This window comes from Symphalangus syndactylus, chromosome 12, assembly GCF_028878055.3.
Source record: "Symphalangus syndactylus isolate Jambi chromosome 12, NHGRI_mSymSyn1-v2.1_pri, whole genome shotgun sequence".
Taxonomy (NCBI): Eukaryota; Metazoa; Chordata; class Mammalia; order Primates; family Hylobatidae; genus Symphalangus; species Symphalangus syndactylus.
Genome location: NC_072441.2, coordinates 6551882 through 6573227, shown reverse-complemented (window position 1 = coordinate 6573227; position 21346 = coordinate 6551882). Strand labels below are relative to the sequence as shown.

The 21346-nt window shown below is 36.0% G+C and overlaps 1 long non-coding RNA gene across 1 annotated transcript; it reads left to right on the top strand.

Moving 5' to 3' along the window:
* Positions 1–7067: 7067 nt before the first annotated feature.
* Positions 7068–9134, top strand: LOC134734602 (uncharacterized). Its single transcript, XR_010117745.1, has 3 exons — positions 7068–7086; positions 8212–8281; positions 9065–9134. It is a non-coding gene; the product is annotated as an uncharacterized lncRNA (long non-coding RNA).
* Positions 9135–21346: the final 12212 nt, after the last annotated feature.

Sequence of the window (21346 nt, the reverse complement as noted above, 5' to 3'; positions counted from 1 at the left end):
ATTCCTTTTTCCAATATATTCCTCTTAGCGCTCCGAATGTCCAATTGCAGTTTCTACAGAAAGAGTGTTTCAGAAAGGCTCAATCAAAAGTAAGGTTCCACACTGTTAGTTGAATGCACAGAACAGAAAGAAGTTTCACAGAATGCTTCTGTGCAGTATTTATTTGAAGATATTCGTTTATCCACTATAGGCCTCTTAGCGCTCGGAATGTCCACTGCAGTTTCTACAGAAAGAGTCTTTCAGAAATGCTCAATCAAAAGTAAGGTTCAACTCTATTAGTTGAAAGCACATAACAGAAAGAAGTTTCACAGAATGCTTCTGTGTAGTATTTATTTGAAGATATTCGATTTTCCACGATTACCATCTTAGCACTCCGAATGTCCACATGCATTTTCTACAGAAAGAGTGTTTCAGAACTGCTCAAACGAAAGTATGGATAAAGTCTGTTAGTTGAATGCGAAGATCAGAAAGAAGTTTCACAGAATGCTTCTGTGTAGTTTTTATTTGAAGATATTCCTTTTTCCAATATAGGACTCTTAGTGCTCAGAATGTCCAATTGCATTATATAGAGAAAGAGTGTTTCAGAACTGCTCAATCAAAAGTAAGGCTCAACTCTGTTAGTTGAAAGCAGAGAACAGAAAGAAGTTTCAGAGAATGCTTCTGTGTAGATTTTACTTGGAGATATTCCTATTTCCACTATTACCATCTTAGCGCTCCGTATGTCCACTTACATTTTCTACAGAAAGAGTGTTTCAGAACGGCTCAAACAAAAGTAAGGTTCAACTCTGTTAGTTGAGTTCACAGAACAGAAAGACGTTTCACAGAATGCTTCTGTGTAGTTTATATTTTAATATATACCTTTTTCCACTATTACCCACTTAGCGCTCCGAATGTCCACTTGCATTTTTTACAGAAAGAGTGTTCAGAACTGCTGAATCAAAAGTATTTTTTAACTCTGTTAGTTGAATGCGCAGATCAGAAAGAAGTTTCACAGAATGCTTCTGTGTAGTATTTAGTTGAAGATATTCCTTTTTGCACTGTTGCCCTCTTAGCGCTCCGAATGTCCTCTTGCAGTGACTACAGAAAGAGTGTTTCAGAACTGCTCCTTGAAAAGTAAGGCTCAACTCCGTTAGTTGAATGCAGAGAACAGAAAGAAGTTTCAGAGAATGCTTCTGTGTAGTTTTTATTTGGAGATATTCCTTTTTCCACTATTACCATCTTAGCGCTCAGAATGTCCACTTGCATATTCTACAGAACGAGTGTTTCATAACTGCTCAATCAAAAGTATGGTTTAACTCAGTTAGCTGAATGCACAGATCAGAAAGAAGTTTCACAGAATGCTTCTGCGTAGTTTTTATTTGAAGATATTCTTTTTCCCAATATAGGCCTCTTAGCGCTAAGAATGACCAATTGCAGTTTTAACAGAATGAGTGTTTCAGAATGGCTCAAACAAAAGTAAGTTTCAACTCCGTTAGTTGAATGCACAGAACAGAAAGAAGTTTCACAGAATACTTCTGTGTAGTTTATATTTGAATATATTCCTTTTTCCACTATTACCCTCTTAGCGCTTCGAATGTCCACTTGCATTTTCTACAGAAAGAGTGTTCAGAAATGCTCGATCAAAAGTGTGGTTTAACACTGTTAGTTGAATGCACAGACGAGAAAGAAGTTTCACAGAATGCTTCTATTTAGTTTTATTTGAAGATATTCCTTTTTCCAATATAGGACTCTCAGCGCGCAGAATGTCCAATTGCAGTATCTACAAAAAGAGTGTTTCAGAACTGTTCCTTCAAAAGTAAGGCTCAACTCTGTTAGTTGAAAGCAGAGAACAGAAAGAAGTTGCAGAGAATGCTTCTGCGTAGTTTTTATTTGGAGATATTCCTTTATCCACTATTACCGTCTTAGCGCTCCGTATGTCCACTTGCATTTTCTACAGAAAGAGTGTTTCAGAATTGCTCAATCAAAGGTATGGTTTAAATCTGTTAGCTGAATGCACAGATCAGAAAGAAGTTTCACAGAATGCTTCCGTGTAGTTTTTATTTGAAGATATTGTTTTTCCCAATATATGCCTCTTAGCACTCAGAATGTCCAATTGCAGTTTCTACAGAAAGACGGTTTCAGAAGGGCTCAATCAAAAGTAAGGTTCAACTCTGTTAGTTGAGTGCACAGAACAGAAAGCAGTTTTACAGAATGCTTCTGTGTAGTTTATATTTGAATATATTCCTTTTTCCACTATTACCCTCTTAGCGCTCCGAATGTCCACTTGCATTTTCTACAGAAGCAGTGTTCAGAACTGCTCAATCAAAAGTATTGTTTAACTCTCTTAGTTGAATGCACAGATCAGAAAGAAGTTTCACAGAATGCTTCTGTGTAGTTTTTATTTGCAGATACTTCTTTTTCAAATATAGGACACTTAGCGCTCAGAATGTCCAATTGCAGTATCTACAGAAAGAGTGTTTCAATATTGCTCAATCAAAAGTAAGGTTCAACTCTGTTAGTTGAATGCACGGAACAGAAAGAAGTTTCAGAGAACGCTTCTGTGTAGTTTATATTTGAATATATTTCTTTTTCCACTATTACCATCTTAGCGCTCCGAATGTCCACTTGCATTTTCTACAGAAGCAGTGTTCAGAACTGCTCAATCAAAAGTATGGTTTAACTCTGTTAGTTGAATGCACAGATCAGAAAGAAGTTTCACAGAATTCTTTTGTGTGGTTTTTATTTGAAGATATTCCTTTTTCCAATATAGGACTCTTAGCGTTCAGAATGTCCAATTGCAGTATCTACAGAAAGAGTGTTTCAGAACTGCTCCATCAAAACTAAGGTTCAACACTGTTAGCTGAATGCACCGAACAGAAAGTAGTTTCAGATAATGCTTCTGTGTAGTTTATATTTAAAGATATTCCTTTTTCCACTATTACCCTCTTTGAACTCCGAATGTCCACTTGCATTTTCTACTGAAAGTGTGTTTCAGAGCTGCTGAATCAAAAGTATGGTTTAACTCTGTTAGCTGAATGCACAGATCAGAAAGATGTTTCACAGAATACTTCTGTGTGGTTTTTATGTGAAGATAGTCCTTTTTCCAATAGAGGCCGCTTAGCGCTCCTAATATCCAATTGCAGTTTCTACAGAAAGAGTGTTTCAGAACGGCTCAATCAAAAGTAAGGTTCACCTCTTTTAGTTGAATGAACAGAACAGAAAGAAGTTTCACAGAATGCTTCTGTGTAGTATTTAGTTGAAGATTTTCCTTTTTCCACTCTTACTCTCTTAGCGCTCCGAATGTCCACTTGCAGTATCTACAGAAATAGTGTTTCAGAACTGCTGAATCAAAAGTAAGTTTCAACACTGTTTGTCGAAAGCACGGAACAGAAAGAAGTTTCATAGAATGCTTCTGTGTAGTTTATATTTGAAGATATTCCTTATTCCACTATTACCCTCTTATCGCTCCGAATGTCCACTTGCATTTTATACAGAAAGAGTGTTTCAGAACTGCTCAATCAAAAGTATGGTTTAACTCTGTTAGCTGAATGCACAGATCAGAAAGAAGTTTCACAGAATGCTTCTGTGTAGTTTTTATTTGAAGATATTCTTTTTCCCAATAGAGGCCTCTTAGCGCTCAGAATGTCCAATTGCAGTTTCTACAGAAAGAGTGTTTCAGAACGGCTCAACCAAAAGTAAGGTTAAAGTCTGTTAGTTGAATGCACAGAACAGAAAGAAGTTTCACAGAATGCATCTGTGTAGTTTATATTTGAAGATATTACTTTTTCCACTATTAGCCTCTTAGCGCTCCGAATGTCCACTTACAATTTCCACAGAAAGAGTGTTCAGAACTGCTCAATCAAAAGTATGGTTAACTCTGTTAGCTGAATGCACAGATCAGAAAGAAGTTTCACAGAATGCTTCTGTGTGGTTTTTATTTGAAGATAGTCCTTTTTCCAATATAGGCCGCCTAGCGCTCCTAATATCCAATTGTAGTTTCTACAGAAGAAGTGTTTCAGAACGGCTCAATCAAAAGTAAGGTTCAACTCTTTTAGTTGAATGCACAGAACAGAAAGTATTTTCACAAAATGCTTCTGTGTAGTATTTAGTTGAAGATATTCCTTTTTGCACTATTACCCTCTCAGCGCTCCGAATATCCTCCTTCAGTTATTGCAGAAAGAGTGTTTCAGAACTGCTCCTTGAAAAGTAAGGCTCAATTCCGTTAGTTGAATGCAGAGAACAGAAAGAAGTTTCAGAGAATGCTTCTGTGTAGTTTTTATTTGGAGATATTCCTTTTTCCATTATTACCATCTTAGCGCTCAGAATGTCCACTTGCATTTTCTACAGAAAGAATGTTTCCGAACTGCTCAATCAAAAGTATGGTTTAACTCAGTTAGCTGAATGCACAGATCAGAAAGTAGTTTCACAGAATGCTTCTGCGTAGTTTTTATTTGAAGATATTCTTTTTCCCAATATAGGCCTCTTAGCGCTAAGAATGACCAATTGCAGTTTTAACAGAAAGAGTGCTTCAGAACGGCACAAACAAAAGTAAGGTTCAACTCTGTTAGTTGAATTCACAGAACTGAAAGAAGTTTCACAGAATACTTCTGTGTAGTTTATATTAGAATATATTCCTTTTTCCACTATTACCCTCTTAGCGCTCCTAATGTCCACTTGCATTTTCTACAGAAAGAGTGTTCAGAAATGCTCAATCAAAAGTATGGTTTAACTCTGTTAGTTGAATGCACAGATGAGAAAGAAGTTTCACAGAATGCTTCTGTGTAGTTTTTATTTGAAGATATTCCTTTTTCCAATATAGGACTCTCAGCGCACAGAATGTCCAATTGCAGTATCAACAGAAAGAGTGTTTCAGAACTGCTCCTTCAAAAGTAAGGCTCAACTCTGTTAGTTGAAAGGAGAAAACAGAAAGAAGTATCAGAGAATGCTTCTGCGTACTTTTTATTTGGTGATATTCCTTTTTCCACTATTACCATCTTAGCGCTCCGTATGTCCACTTGCATTTTCTACAGAAAGAGTGTTTCAGAACTGCTCAATCAAAGGTATGGTTTAAATCTGTTAGCTGAATGCACAGATCAGAAAGAAGTTTCACAGAATGCTTCTGTGTATTTTTTATTTGAAGATATTCTTTTTCCCAATATAGGCCTCTTAGCACTCAGAATGTCCAATTGCAGTTTGAACAGAAAGAGGGTTTCAGAACGGCTCAATCAAAAGTAAGGTTCAACTCTGTTAGTTAACTGCACAGAACAGAAAGCAGTTTCACAGAATGCTTCTGTGTAGTTTATATTTGAATATATTCCTTTTTCCACTATTACCTTCTTAGAGCTCCGAATCTCCACTTGCATTTTCTACAGAAAAAGTGTTTCAGAACGGCTCAATCAAAAGTAAGGTTCAACTCTTTTAGTTGAATGCACAGAACAGAAAGAAGTTTCACAGAATGCTTTTGTGTAGTATTTAGTTGAAGATATTCCTTTTTCCACTATTACCCTATTAGCGCTCCGAATGTCCACTTGCAGTTTCTACGGAAAGTGTTTCATAACTGCTCCTTCAAAAGTAAGGCTCAACTCTGTTAGTTGAATGCAGAGAACAGAAAGAAGTTTCATAGAATTCTTCTGTGTAGTTTTTATTTGGAGATATTCCTTTTTCCACTATTACAATCTTAGCGCTCCGAATGTCCACTTGCATTTTCTACAGAAAAATTGTTTCAGAACGGCTCAATCAAAAGTATGGTTTAACTCTGTTAGTTGAATGCACAGATCAGAAAGAAGTTTCACAGAATGCTTCTGTGTAGTTTTTATTTGAAGATATTCTTTTTCCCAATATAGGCCACTTAGCGCTGAGAATGTCCACTTGCAGTTTCTGCAGAAAGAGTGTTTCAGAACAGGTCTTTCAAAAGTAAGGCTCAACTCTGTTAGTTGAATGCAGAGAACAAAAAGAAGTTTCAGAGAATGCTTCTGTATAGTTTTTATTTGGAGATATTCCTTTTTCCAATATTACCATCTTAGCGTTCCGAATGTCCACGTGCATTTTCTAGAGAAAGATTGTTTCAGTACTGCTCAATCAAAAGCACGGTTTAACTCTGTTAGCGGAATGCACAGATCAAGAAGAAGTTTCACAGAATGCTTCTGTGTAGTTTTTATTTTAATATATTCTTTTTCCCAATATAGGCCTCCTAGCGCTCAGAATTTCCAATTGCAATTTCTACAAAAAGAGTGTTTCAGAACGACACAATAAAAAGTAAGGTTCAACACTGTTAGTTGAATGCACAGAACAGAAAGTAGTTTCACAGAATGATTCTGTGTAGTTTATATTTGAAGGTATTCATTTATCCACTATTACCCCCTTAGCGCTCCGAATGTCCACTTGCATTTTCTACAGAAGCAGTGTTCAGAACTGCTCAATCAAATTATGATTTAAATATGTTAGTTGAATGCACAGATCAGAAAAAGTTTCACAGAATGCTTCTGTGTAGTTTTTATTTGCAGATACTTCTTTTTCAAATATAGGACACTTAGCGCTCAGAATGTCCAATTGCAGTATCTACAGAAAGAGTGTTTCAATATTGCTCAATCAAAAGTAAGTTTCAACTCTGTTAGTTGAATGCACGGAACAGAAAGAAGTTTCAGAGAATGCTTCTGTGTAGTTTTTATTTGGAGATATTCCTTTTTCCACTATTACAATCTTAGCGCTCCAAATGTCCACTTGCATTTTCTACAGAAAGAGTGTTTCATAACTGCTCAATCAAAAGTATGGTTTAACTCTGTTAGTTGAATGACCAGATCAGAAAGAAGTTTCACAGAATGCCTCTGTGTAGTTTTTATTTGAATATATTCTTTTTCCCAATAGAGGCCTCTTAGCGCTCAGAATGTCCAATTGCAGTATCTACAGAAAGAGTGTTGCAGAACGGCTCCATCAAAAGTATGGTTTAACTCTGTTAGCTTAATGCGCAGATCAGGAAGAAGTTTCACAGAATGCTTCTGTGTAGTTTTTATTTGAATATATTCTTTTTCCCAATATAGGCCTCTTAGCGCTCAGAATATCCAGTTGCAGTTTCTACAGAAAGAATGATTCAGAACGGCTCAAACAAAAGTAAGGTTCAACTCTGTTAGTTGAAAGCACAGAACAGAAACAAGTTTCACAGAATGATTCTGTGTAGTTTACATTTGAAGATATTCCTTTTTCCACTATTACCCTCTTAGCGCTCTGAATGTCCACTTACATTTCCTACAGAAAGAGTGTTTCAGAACTGCTCAATGAAAAGTATGGTTTAACACTGTTAGTAGAATGCACAGATCAGAAAGTAGTTTCAGAGAATGCTTCTGTGTAGTTTTTATTTGGAGATATTCCTTTTTCCACTATTACCATATTAGCGCTCCGAATGTCCACTTGCATTTTCTACAGAAAGTGTGTTTTACAACTGCTCAATCAAAAGTATGGTTTAACTCTGTTAGCTGATTGCACAGATCAGAAGAAGTTTCACAGAATGCTTCTGTGTAGTTTTTATTTGAGTATATTCATTTTCCCAATATAGGCTTCTTACCGCTCAGAATGTCCAATTGCAATTTCTACAGAAAGAGTGTTTCAGAACGGCTCAATCAAAAGTAACATTCAACCCTGTTAGTTGAATGCACAGAACAGAAAGATGTTTCACAGAATGCTTCTGTGTAGTTTATATTTGAATATACACCTTTTTCAAGTATTACCCTCCTAGCGCTCAGAATGTCCACTTGCATTTTCTACAGAAAGAGTGTTAAGAACTGCTCAATCAAAAGCATGGTTTAACTCTGTTAGTTGAATGCACAGATCAGAAAGAAGTTTCACAGAATGCTTCTATGTAGTTTTTATTTGAAGATATTCCTTTTTCCAATATGGGACTCTTAGCGCTCAGAATGTCCAATTGCAGTATCTACAGAAAGAGTGTTTCAGAACTGATCAATCAAAAGTAAGGTTCAACACTGTTAGTTGAATGCACGGAACAGAAAGAAGTTTCAGAGAATGCTTCTGTGTAGTTTATAATTGAAGATATTCCTTTTTCCGCTATTACCCTCTTAGCGCTCCGAATGTCCACTTGCATTTTCTACAGAAAGAGTGTTTCAGAACTGCTCAATCAAAAGCATGGTTTAACTCTGTTAGTTGAATGCACAGATCAGAAAGAAGTTTCACAGAATTCTTCTGTGTAGATTTTATTTGAAGATATTCTTTTTCCCAATATAGGCCTCTTAGCGCTCAAAATGTGCAATTGCACTTTCTACAGAAGGAGTGTTTCAGAACGGCTCAATCAAAAGTAAGTTTCAAATCTGTTAGTTGAATGCACGGAACAGAAAGTTGTTTCACAGAATGCTTCTGTGTAGTTTGTATTTGAATATATTCCTTTTTCCACTATTACCCTCTTAGCGCTCCGAAAGTCCACTTGAAATTTCTACAGAAAGGGTGTTCAGAACTGTTCAATCAAAAGTATGGTTTAAATCTGTTAGTTGAATGCACATATCCAAAAGAAGTTTCACAGAATGCTTCTGTGTAGTTTTCATTTGAAGATAATCCTTTTTCCAATATAGGAATCTTAGCGCTCAGAATGTCCAATTGCAGTATCTACAGAAAGAGTGTTTCAGAACCGCTCAATCAAATTAAGGTTCAACTCTGTTAGTTGAATGCAAGGAACAGACAGACGTTTCAGAGAATGCTTCGGTGTAATTTATATTTGAAGATAATCCTTTTTCCAGTACTACCCTCTTAGCGCTCCGAACGTCCACTTGCATTTTCTACAGAAAGAGTGTTTAAAAACTGCTCAATCAAAAGTATGGTTTAACTCTGTTAGCTTAATGCACACATCAGAAAGAAGTTTCACAGAATGCTTCTGTGTAGTTTTTATTTGAAGATAGTCCTTTTTCCAATATAGGCCCCTTAGCGCTCCGAATATCCAATTGCAGTTTCTACAGAAAGAGAGTTTCAGAAAGGCTCAATGAAAAGTAAGGTTCAACTCTTTTAGATGAATGCGCAGAACAGAAAGAAGTTTTACAGAATGCTTCTGTGTAGTATTTATTTGAAGTTTTTCGTTTTTCTACTGTAGGCCTCTTAGCGCTCCGAATGTCCACTGCAGTTTCTACAGAAAGAGTATTTCAGAACGACTCAATGAAAAGTAAGGTTCTACTCTTTTTGTTGAATGCACAGAACAGAAAGAAGTTTCACAGAATGCTTCTGTGTTGTATTTATTTGAAGATATTCGTTTTTCCACTGTAAGCCTCTTAGCGCTCCGAATGTCCACTGCAGTTTCTACAGAAAGAGTGTTTCAGAAATGCTCAATCAAAAGTAAGCTTCAACTCTGTTACATGAATGCACAGATCAAAAGGTAGTTTCACAGAATGCTTCTGTGTAGTTTTATTTGAAAATATTCGTTTTTCCACTGTACGCCTCTTAGCGCTCCGAATGTCCACTTGCAGTTTCTACAGAAAGAGTGTTTCCGACCTGCTCAATCTAAAGTAAGGTTCAACTCTGTTAGTTTAATGCACAGATAAGAAAACAGTTTCACAGAATGCTTCTGTGTGGTTTTTAATTGAAGATATTCCTTTTTCTACCATACGCCTCTTAGCGCTCCGAATGTCCATTTGCAGTTTCTACAGAAAGAGTGTTGCAGAACTGCTCAAGCAAAAGTAATGCTCAACTCTGTTAGGTTAATGCAGAGAACTGAAGGAAGTTTCAGAGTATGCTTCTGTGTAGTTTTTATTTGGAGATATCCTTTTCCAGTATAGGCCTCTTAGCGCTCCGAATGTCCAATTGCAGTTTCTACAGAAAGAGTGTTTCAGAACTGCTCAATCAAAATATGGTTTAACTTTGTTAGCTGAATGCACAGATGAGAAAGCAGATTCACAGAATGCCTCTGTGTAGTTTTTAATTGAAGGTATTCCTTTTTCCATTATACGCCTCTTAGGGCTCCGAATGTCCAATTGCAGTTTCTACAGAAAGAGTGTTTCAGAACTGCTCAATCAAAGGTAAGGTTCAACTCTGTTAGTTGAATGCACAGAATGAAATGAATTTTCACAGAATGCTTCTGTGTAGTTTTTATTTGAAGCTATTCCTTTTTCCACTGTGGGCATCTTAGCCCTCCGAATGTCCGCTTGCAGTTTTTACACAAAGAGTGTTTCAGAACTCCTCAATCAAAAGTAAGTTTCAACTCCGTTAGTTGAATGCACAGAACAGAAAGAAGTTTCACAGAATAGTTCTCTGTAGTTTATATTTGAAGATATTCCTTTTTCCACTATTACCGTCTTACCGCTCGAATGTCCACTTGCATTTTCTACAGAAAGAGTGTTCAGAACTGCGCAATCAAAAGTATGGTTTAACTCTGTTAGTTGAATGCACAGATGAGAAAGCAGATTCACAGAATGCCTCTGTGTAGTTTTTAATTGAAGGTATTCCTTTTTCCATTATACGCCTCTTAGGGCTCCGAATGTCCACTTGCAGTTTCTACAGAAAGAGTGTTTCAGAACTGCTGAATCAAAGGTAAGGTTCAACTCTGTTAGTTGAATGCACAGAACAAAAAGAAGTTTCACAGAATGCTTCTGTGTAGTTTTTATTTGAAGATATTCCTTTTTCCACTATAGGCCTCTTAGCCCTCCAAATGTCCACTTGCATTTTCTACAGAAAGAGTATTTCAGAACTGCTCAATCAAAAGTAAGGTTCAACACTGTTAGTTGAATGCACAGAACAGAAAGAAGTTGCACAGAATGCTTCTGTGTAGTTTTATTTGAAGATATTTGTTTTTCCACTATACGCCTCTTAGCGCTCCGAATGTCCACTTGCAGTTTCTACAGAAAGAGTGTTTCAGAACTGCTCAATCAAAGGTAAGGTTCAACTCTGTTAGTTGAATGCATAGAACAAAAAGAAGTTTCACAGAATGCTTCTGTGTAGTTTTTATTTGAAGATATTCCTTTTTCCACTATAGGCGTCTTAGCGCTCCGAATGTCCACTTGCAGTTTCTACAGAAAGAGTGTTTCAGAACTGCTCAATCAAAAGTAAGGTTCAACTTTGTTAGTTGAATGTACAGAACAGAAAGAAGTTTCACAGAATGCTTCTGTGTAGTTTATATTTGAAGATATTCCTTTTTCCACTATTACCCTCTTAGCGCTCCGAATGTTCACTTGCATTTTCCACAGAAAGAGTGTTTCAGAACTGCTCTATCAAAAGTATGGTTTAACTCTGTTAGTTGAATGCACGGAACAGAAAGAAGTTTCACAGAATGCTTCTGTGTAGTTTTATATGAAGATATATTTTTTCCAGTGTACGCCTCTTTCTGCTCTGGATGTCCACTTGCAGTTTCTACAGAAAGAGTGTTTCAGATCTGCTCAATCAAAAGTAAGGCTCAACTCTGTTAGTTGAATGCAGAGAACAGAAAGAAGTTTCAGAGAATGCCTCTGTGTAGTTTTTATTTGGAGATATTCCTTTTTCCACTATAGGCCGATTAGCGCTCCAAACGTCCACTTGCAGTTTCTACAGAAAGAGTTTTTCAGAACTGCTCAATCAAAAGTAAGGTTCAACTCTGTTAGTTGAACGCACAGAATGAAATGAAGTTTCACAGAATGCTTCTGTGTAGTTTTTATTTGAAGACATTCCTTTTTCCACTGTAGGACTCTTAGCCCTCCGAATGTCTGCTTGCAGTTTCTACAGATAGAGTGTTTCAGAACTGCTCAATCAAAAGTAAGGTTCAACTCTCTTTGTTGAATGCACAGATCAGAAAAAAGTTTCACAGAATGCTTCTGTGTAGTTTATATTTGAAGATATTCCTTTTTCCACTATTACCCTCTTAGCACTCCGAATGTTCACTTGCATTTTCTACAGAAAGAGTGTTTCAGTACTGCTCTATCAAAAGTGTGGTTTAACTCTGTTAGTTGAATGCACGGATCAGAAAGAAGTTTCACAGAATGCTTCTGTGTAGTTTTATATGAATATATTTTTTTTTCCACTATGAGATGAAACAGGGTGGGAGAGTACATAGGGAGGCTCATACCCTCAGTGTGGTTGGAGAAAACAGGCTGAAAGGAGAAACGGGAGAAAGTTACAAAGGGAATCAAATGTGTTAGTACTGGAGGGAAAAGCAAATATTGAATACGACCCACAGATCTTGGATAACCCAGTGTTTGGTAGTAACTTACATGAAAGGTTTTGACAAAATAGCGGGATAGATGGAGAAAATAATAAGTAAGTGTTATATTTCCTCAGTAGAAACAAACCAACAAAAATCGTGTAATCACAGCCTGATCTTTTAACTGGCCTCCACTTAACTTGTTGCCTGGATTGGCATACATATTCCGCTGCCTGAAAACTGCCCAACACGTTTGAAACGTTCTTGCTCACTATTACACCCAGGCAATATTGCTTCACCAGCTGAGTTGTAAGGGGCCTCCAGGTGGCCTAGATTGTTCTCCTTATCGTATACATTATTTTCATTTATCAATTTGCCCTGAACATCTAATGAAATATTACGGACACCAATAACATGAACACAAACATAGCTATAGACAGTAAAAAGTAAATTGATGTCTTTTGAAAGGCTGTCATGTCTTAGATGCTAAATTTGGAGTATTTGCTTCTAATAAATAAATAGCCTGCTTTAATCATTCTGTTTTATGAATATAATATAGGGGAGCAGCTTTGATTTTGCCCTTAATCTTAAAAAACATTTAGCGAGGCATGGTGGCAGCACTTGTAGTCCCAGCTACTCAGGAGGCTGAGGCAGGAGAATGGTGTGAATCCTGGAGGTGGAGTTGCTGTGAGCCAAAATCATGCCACTGCACTCCAGCCTCGGTGACAGTGTGAGACTCCATCTCAAAAAAAAAAAAAAAAAGATCATACAAGGAGTAAATGATGATTTAGCATAAAACACAGTTCATAGAACTCAAACTTTGTTATTTTATGGGATTATACTAACCTGTTACTATTTAAAATTTACCATTTCAAAAGAAGAAATATTGGTCTGGGAAAATTGCCATTGCTTATACACAAGAATGGAGGAATCTTTTTGAGCACAACAATTCTAATGATATTCCTCATCACTGGTTCCAAAACCAAGCCCAAGGAAGGCCTGCATAGGGATAACGTGTAGAACACGCAAAAGAAACACACATCACCAGCTCCTCAACCCAGAGCTCCAAGGGAATGGCCAAGGAAGCTGTATTGTCCTAAGAAATTTGAGATTGTTTTGACTTACATTAAATCCTGCTCAATCATATGTATGTACACAGACACACACACACACACACACACACACACAGACGGTGTCATCAGTGAAGCCTCTAACAATGCATCTTGACTGGATAGATTCGACAATTAAAATGACTGGAAGAAAATAGGGCTTCATAAGTGGCACTTACTATTCACATAACACATTAAAAGGACATCTCCTAAATTAAATCTTGTCTATGATAAAAAGGCAGACAATCATGACCCAAGGCTAATTTATAACCGCAGAAATGTTCAAGACAGACCAATGCTTGCTATGTTTAGGAACTGACAAGAAAGTACAGGTCTTTATAATCTACCATTTTGCTTCATTTGATACCAGGTGACCTTCATAATGCAGGCAATAGAGAATTGCAAGATTTGTCGGAGATTTCAGGTCTTTGGAAAGCTATGCCGTTTCACAAGAACAACCGTGGAAACAGGAAGAAAGTCAACTCCCACTTAAGGCAATCAGAATTTACAAATATTCCTTCCTTCACTGAAATTTCAATAGGCACTTCAATATTATCTTTAATTAATTCTTTTGTTACAATCACACATCACATAACATTTTGGTCAAGGATGGTGCACACACATGACAGTGGTGCAATAAAATCATAACACTGTATTTTTACTGTACCTCTTCTATGTTTAGACATGTATAGATACACTTACTGTATAGATATAAGTAAGCATATAGATATACTTAACTGTTGTGTTACAATTGCCTACAGTATTCAGTGCAGTAACATGCTGCACAGGTTTGTAGCTTAGGGGGAATAGGCTATACCATATAGCATAGGTATGTAATCAGCTATAGTATCTAGGTTTGTGTAAGTAAACTCTGTGATGTTCATACAATAATAAAATTGTCCAGCAATGCATTTCTCAGACATACCCCTGTCATTAAGTGACACATGACTATGTTAGTTAACACTGAGGGAACTTCATGGGAAATGCACTCTGCAGCTCCATCATAAATAGAAACCGTTTATGTCAAAAAACACATAAAAGTATAGTTGCAAGATTACAATTCCTTCCAGATATTTCATTTAGTATCTCCACAGATCACTAACTGCCTGAATAGCATTCTTGAGTCTCCACTGCCTCACATTTGATTTCAGGTCATTCCATCAATTGTCAAAGACGCATCCAACATTAACTTTCCAATACTGGTTTGGATTGTGTCAACATTGTCATCCTGTTCCACAACAACACAAAAGGCTAACTCGGTGAGGTAACATAGACACCGATCAGTGAGATTTTGCTGACGGGTGGTACCATTTTTTAGCAAGATCAAGGGTATTCATACCTTCAGGCATATAGATAACATTGAAAAGGGCAGGTTCGTAGACAAAAAGACGATGAGGAAGGGTTATTGCAGGATACATGAGCTACGGTGTCTCCTGTTTAACCTGAGTCTGAAGAGATTCAAAGTGCAGGTGCCATGCATGCCTCTTCAATAGTTCCATGTCGATTGATTTTCTGGGCTACACTTCCCAGCATTCAAATTGCTAAATGCATATAAATGACAACTGAATATTTATAACCTGGATTTGTGCTTTTGAGTGACCTTATCTATAGTTATGTGCTTCAGTGATCTAACTTGGGGTTGACTCCAAACTTTGATAAAGACCCTGCTTATTCCTTGAGTATTGCTGCATTGACAACTGATTTAGTGAATGCCACTGTGAAAATAATAAACCTCTTGGTGAATATATTTAAACATGTCTTGTAACCTGTACACATCTTAACCAGGGATGTTACTTGATCTTTCTATGTACAGGAGTGTGTGGAGATAGAACAACATACATGATCGTAATTGCTGCCTGTGAGACTAATAGAAAATTCAAGCTAGTGAAGTATGTTTATGCATGGCACACTTCTCACCAGCAATTTTAGGAAGTTCTACCCACAACCCATATGTCTTTTGATATGTGGGTTACCTTGGAGAGAGAAAAAGGAACTCTGAACACAGGCACGAAATCCTTTAGAATTTTATCTAGAGTTGGACTTGTCCCAAAGCTTTTGTATAAACTTGCTTGATGAGCAACTGTTGTCCACTGGTACCTTCACTGTACAATCCACACACAACCAAACTTCACAACTGGAGTCCTAAATTTGCACTTTGTTTGGTAAAGTTGAATGAAAAATGGTCTTTTAAGCTTATGCTCTCTTATGAGAGCTGTTATGAGATTAATTTTACTCCAAGATATGCCAGTTAGGAAATAACTTCCAATATAATTTCACCAGCCCCCTGTGGGTGGACTAATTAGTCATACATCACACTTACTCTGGTGGTGAAATGCCTCAAAAGAAGGTCTGCAGAGTGTTGCTCTACCTAGAAGGACATGAATAAAGAGACATAAAAATCATTCATTAAGAAGGAAGAAGACTTTCCTTGCCTAGATTTTCACTTGTAGGATCCAATTAATTTTATCACTTAATATTTTGTCCTGGTGGGCATTCATTTTACAAATTTGTAAGATCAGTAGAAATGGTAACTTTCAGAAATCAAACTGTAAATATTCTGTAGACGTTGACAGAAAGAGCTATTTGGAGCTGTGCTTTTGCCAATTAGACACTCTGAGAAAATCTGTGAAAGGATGATTTCAGGAAGTCATTGAACCCCCTAAAAATCAAGTTTATTGCTCTTACCATAAATATAAATAATTTATTATCAACCATTTTCAATATTCTAATAAGTAACCTTTATTGTTCATTTCATTGGCATGATCTACGTAGACACGTGATTTATCTTCTTTTGCAATAAATTCAGAAAATTTCCTGCCTGGAAAAGCCATGTTTTAAAATTACCACCTGTTTGATGATTTTCTTATAAAAACATTTCCACTTAAGTATCTATCTCTATTTGTCCTTTATTTTCCCTTCCATTCTAGCTCTACCCCTTGTCTCCTTTGTGTGTCTCAGGATAAGTGCCCTATAACATTATGTAATTCTGGAAACCCTTCGATACAATGTTATTACATGTAAAAAAAAAAAGTATGTTTCAGCAAACTCTTTGTTCACAGATTATCTTTGACTACTTGCCTATTAGTCAATTTTTGTAGGCTCCATATGCTATTAATTTATATTCACTTTTAGAAGAATTTTCATCAAAAGCAAAAGTCTTATGTAAATTGATTATATGCTACTTGTACTTCTGTGTATATATACACACAGAGCCACATACATATATGTAACTCCGGAGGCCTGCCTGGACTGTTTAATAACTGTCCTGAACAAGAGCAAGAAAAAGCTGGTCAAATTTCAAACAACAGGTTGAACTGGGGAGCTCACATTTTGCATAAAATAGACACTAGCGGCCTTTAAAAATTAAACATTTCTACTGTTTTAAAAAATTGTAGCCATCATAGTATGAGGAAAAAATGTAATAATCCTTTTTAATTCTTGCCATTTTATTAACCACAGAGTCCTTACGCCCTAACTTCATTGGTATCCCTTTGAGATTAAACAGAACACTGAATTTAAAATTCTGAGAAATAAATAATTACACCATTTACTTCAGGCACTCTTTCAAATTTCAAGAAATATTTTGAGAATTCATTAGCTAAATATTGCTATAATGCAGGCTAGTAATAAATGGAAATAACGAGTTCATTGTAAAGTTTAAACTCATGATGATATGATCTGGAATTTTTGTTAACCTAGAATACATAATTAGCTCTAGAGGTGAAATGAAAGACAAAATCACTTGACATATTAGTAAAAAACAAATAATGTAACTTTATAAGCTACTGCTGTTCTTTCGCTCTTGAGAACCAGTGACATCTCTAATTAGAGAACATTATGGAAAGGTTAAAGATGAGAATACATGCAGTCTGTCTACAGGAAACCTCAACTGTTCAGGTTAATGAAATGTTTGCAGAAGTCATATTAATTAGCAGGTTCACAGGAAACTAACATTTATTGTATAAATTCCATGGTAAAATGTATTAGGGCTCCAGGCACACAACTGTGCGCCATCTACGTGACCACACAGTGCCTACTTCTTTCCGTCTTTATTCATTTCTCTCCTGATGGTCTGTATGTTATTGTTACATAGTTCTAAAAATCTTCCATGAGGCAGAAATCTCATTTAATGATATAGCTTTGAAAATAAAGAAAAACAGTAGAAACTTTCTATTTTCTTATAAAGCAGAATTGTTGAATTTTCAAAGTTTCATTTATGTAGTGTCACAAGGTGACAAACGTATTTCTTTAATTCCCTCTTGTTGTTATTTTTGTGTAACATCAAACAAAGCCGTTTCTTTCATTTGAAGGTGAAAACTGCTCATCAAAATCCAGTTTAAGCTGAGGAACAAAGAACTAAATTTTGCATGAGAGATTATACACTGCATAAGTATAAAACAGGACCAGAAACAATGGTGGGTCAGCAATTTTAAAAAAGATGAACGCAGGTTATCATCAAATCAATTGTTACCAACACACCAATTCCACCTCTAGGCCAGAAAATTAGCCACTTCCCACAGGAAAACAATAATTGAAGACAAAGTTCACCAGTGAAAGTTGGTTAATTTTTTTTCCATCCTTGCATCAACTAAAATGATATCTATAGTTCCTCTTAACACTTTTCTTACTTTCAAATATCTGGGTATGCTTAATTAGCTGAGGCCATGTTTCATAGGCACATCTGGCTACAAGGGAAACTGGGCATTTGAGCCCCAATCCTAATGTTTGTAGAGTATTTAGAAATTTGAGAATTCCCTCCAAAGAAAGAGTTTTATAAAACACTGTTAGACAAAAAGTTTGAATTACAAAATGTGGTAGTAGCTCATGTCTAACTCAAATGCAGGGAAAAAAAAACTGTAAACTCTAAAAAAAATAAATACACATTTGATGGTAATAAGAAACAGAAAATAGGCAGAAATTGTAGAATATTTGATCACTGGTGAAGTTTTTAACCATTGAATAAAGAAAAATTCCAATGATTTAAATTTGCATCAATGCAGCTTCACACCTGATGACACTCCCTGGTCTGTGCAAAATTGCATGTCTACGAGTAAAGCAGTGAGTTTTACTAGCTTGAGGAATAAGAGCACAGAGTTCCAGGCTGACAGAAAAGAAGAACTGGGAAATTTGAGTGACATGGGAGGAAATCTCACACAAGTGAAAGTCACAGAGGAGAATGTCACAGAGTAAAAATCTAAAATCAGCACTTAAACTTCATTCAGATATATGACGGCTGCTACATTTCACATTGATAAAAAGAGACTCCATAGAATCCAGCAGAAAACAACAGCTAAATTGCTAGTACAGAGCAGATATTTCAAGCATTGCATATAGCTCAGGAGTAAAAGTTTGGTGTTTGACTACACAAAGAAGACTAATATTAGAAAAGAGTCGCTCTTCAAAGGAAAATAAAAGAACCTATCTCTACAAAATATCATCCACATAATCTAACATATAATTTAACCTGTCTAGACATAGAACCAGGAAAATATGACGCATAAGAATAAAAGTAAACAATGGATTAAGACATTGAAATGGCCCACACGATGGGATTAGAAGATAAGAAATTTAAAATAAGCTATTGTAAGCATATTCAAGGATTTAAGGAATAGACGGTCATAAGAGTGAATATATGGAGAATCTCAACAGAGAAGTAAAAACGACAAAGAAATAATGGGACAAATTTTAGAACTGAGGGACAGAATATCTGATATAAAAATGACATCGTGCGCACATACCAGTAAATTAAAGATGGCAGAAAAAAACTATCAGTGAACTTAAAAAGAGATCAAGAACAATTTCCCAATACAGTTAAGAACACAGAGGAAGAAAAATAATAAAAATAGGGCCAGTCTAGAACTAATAAAATTGGAGTCCTAGAAAGAGTAGAGAAGGAGAAAATGAGACAGAAAAAGCTATTTGAAAAAGTAAAGACCAAAAGTTTTCCTAATTGTCAGCATATATCAACTTACAGGTTTAAGAAACTCAAAGAACAGAATAAAAATAAAGAAACAAATGCAGACATATCATAGTCAGACCACTGGGCAAAAAAAGAGTAAATCTTGAAAGTAGCTAAAGGGAGGGAGAAAAATAATGTACATACATGGAAACAAATAGACAGATGACCTGTCATCAGAAATGACAGTTTAAAAAGCAATGAAACCACATCTTGAAAATAAAAAAAAAAAACCTGTCAACTCCAAATTCTATAACTAGAAAAGTAATTCTTGAGAAAATAAAGATTTATTCAGGTAAAAGAAAGCTTCGAACATCTGTCATTAGCAGACCTAAATACAAGAAATGCAAACGGAAATTTTTCGGGCTAAAGAAAGATAACAACAGATGGAAATTCTGAACTACAGGAAGCAAGGAGAAGCTCTAGGAATGGCAAGTGCATCAACATGAAAAGCTAAGGCTTTTTTCTTTTAGTTTTATAACAAACAACTGATGGTTTAAATAAAAATTTAAGTGTACTGTTGATAATGTATGTAAACTATTCTAAATTAATAGCTCTGACAGGAGACTAAACGCAACAATATTGCTGCAACATTTCTTTATGTTACATGAAAACGCTGACTGTTAACAGTAAGTGGACTGCGATAAGCCCAGGGTGCTGAATATAATCCCTAGAGAACCACCACATCATATGAAGACATTCTTCTAAAATGCCAATAAAGGAATTAAAATGGAACGCCGAATATTGTTCAGTTAATATAAAAAGGCATGAAAGTAAGAACAGAGGAGCAAAAAATGAGGGAACAAATAGAACATAAGAGCAAAATAGGCCGGGCGCGGTGGCTCACGCCTGTAATCCCAGCACTTTGGGAGGCCGAGGCGGGCGGATCACGAGGTCAGGAGATCGAGACCATCCTGGCTAACACGGTGAAACCCCGTCTCTACTAAAAATACAAAAAATTAGCCGGGCGTGGTGGCGGCACATGTAGTCCCAGCTACTCGGGAGGCTGAGGCAGGATAATGGCGTGAACCCGGGAGGCGGAGCTTGCAGTGAGCTGAGATCGCGCCCCTGCACTCCAGCATGGGCGACAGAGCGAGACTCCGTCTAAAAAAAAAAAAAAAAAGAAAAAAAGAAAAAAAAAGCAAAATAGCAGGCTTAAATCCAACCTTATCAATAATTATTTCAAACGTATTTTAAATACTCCAAATAAAACACAGATTGTCCATCGGTATATTCTGTTGTATGAATATACCACATTATCTTTATTCATCTGCCAATAGACGTTAATAAAAGTACCTATAAGAGATGCATGCCAAATATTATGATATAGATAAGCTGAGAGTAAAATAATTTCCAAGTATACCATGGAAACAACAAGCACAAGAAATCTTATGTGGCTATATTAATAGGAGAAAAAGTAGACCTCCAAACAAGCAATATTACAACAGAAAGCTATTTCATAATGATCAAATGTCAAGTACTTATGAAGACATAATGCTATATTGCTAACTGATAGAATAACTAAAGAAAGTTAAGATAAAATAATTTTGACAACAGCTTGACCTAATCAATATTGACCAAGACGATAGAATATATGTTCTATTATGCTACACGTGAAACATTTATCAATAGACTATAGACCACAAAATATCCCTCAAGAAGTTTCAAAACACTGTAATCATAGAAAGTATGCTTCCTGACCATAATGAAAATGAGTTGAAATGGGTAAAAACAAGCTACCCAGGAAAGTCTACACTACTGGAAGATTTAAATACACCTTAAAATGCCCTTTAGCTCAAGGAAGAAATCATGAGAAACACCTTAAAATACATTGAACTGAATACAAATAAAAATATCCTATATCAAAATGTGTGGGATAAAGTTAAGCAGACCCAGAGTAAAGTTTTTGTATAAATGCTTATTCTCAAAAAGAGAAGTTCAAAACAAGTGAACTAATTTTCTACCTTAAAAAGAAAATCTAAAACAAGAGAGCAAATTAAGTCCAAAACAAGTAGAAGAAAGGAAATAAAACAGAAATTAGAAATCAATGAGACAGAAAACAGACACAGGAGAAAATTCACATGGCCAAAAGTTAGTTCTGTGAGAAAGAAAGAAAACACAAATTATAAATATCAGGGATTAATGAGATTGTACAGTTGTAGACACAAGGGACATTAACAAGATAATGGAATATTGTAAAACATTTTA